Raw genomic sequence first — 1,046 nt, forward strand, 5'->3', positions numbered from 1 at the left:
CTGCTAAAAGCCGGGAGGTGCTCTTTGTTGGTTATTACTCTAAGAAAAATTTGGATGGCTTCTCCATCCTGGATTGTAAGTGTTGGAGTAGGGATTGAAATTGGACTTGTTGCCACCATAAGAAACAAAATTAGCTTGTTCATAAAAAGAAGAAAATAGATTTCCTACTTGACAGTCTACACTAGCATGTCCCCCTTGCCTACAAAGCTCACAAGAAGGGAAGGGAACAGAAGAAACACTCATAGCTGAAACCCCCAAATTTTCTAATTTCTTATTTAATGCAGCAAGTTGAGCCGATAAAACAGTGATAGAATCAACATTATAAATTCCAACTCCCTTTTTATTTGCTCTCTTATTGCTCCATTGATAGCTATTGACCGCCATCTCCTCCAAAAGTTCATATGCTTCTTTGGGAGTTTTTCTCATAAGAGTACCACCTGCAACTACATCTAACATTGAACAATTAGATTGATTAATGCCACTATAAAAAGTTTGCACTTGCATCCAAACAGGTAGACCATGGTGAGGACACTTCTTAAGCAGTTCTTTAAATCTCTTCCACGACTCATATAAGGTTTCATTATCAAATTGAGAAAAATTTGTTATGTCATTCCTTAATTTAGCCGTTTTAGCAGGTAGAAAATACTTAGATAAAAACTTTTGTGCCAAGTCATTCCATGTAGTAATCGAACATGCAGGAAGAGAGTTAAGCCAATCTTTTGCTTTGTCCCTTAAGGAGAAAGAAAATAACCTAAGTCTAATGGCATAATCACTAATTCCATTATGCTTAAAAGTATCACATATTTCAAGAAAATTAGCAATATGAGAGTTAGGGTCATCATTGGGGCTAGAAAATTGCACACTCATCTGGATCATTTGAATAATTCCAGGCTTAATCTTGAAATTGTTTGCTTGCACATTCGGCCTCCTAATGCTTGATATAGTACCACCCAGAGTAGGTATAGCGTAGGAAATCAATGTCCTTGGATTATTTTGGTCTTGAGTCATCTTGTTCTTTCTCTCCCTCGTTCACTTTTTCAAAGTCC

General features: G+C 36.7%; 1 non-coding gene across 1 annotated transcript; it reads left to right on the top strand.

Moving 5' to 3' along the window:
• Positions 1–514: 514 nt before the first annotated feature.
• Positions 515–621, top strand: LOC148879075 (small nucleolar RNA R71). Its single transcript, XR_016106054.1, has one exon. It is a non-coding gene; the product is annotated as a small nucleolar RNA R71 (small nucleolar RNA).
• The last annotated feature ends 425 nt before the right edge of the window (positions 622–1,046 follow it).

This window comes from Nelumbo lutea, chromosome 1 (assembly GCF_056320005.1).
Source record: "Nelumbo lutea isolate HS-2025 chromosome 1, American lotus-T2T, whole genome shotgun sequence".
In the NCBI taxonomy this organism is placed as follows: Eukaryota; Viridiplantae; Streptophyta; class Magnoliopsida; order Proteales; family Nelumbonaceae; genus Nelumbo; species Nelumbo lutea.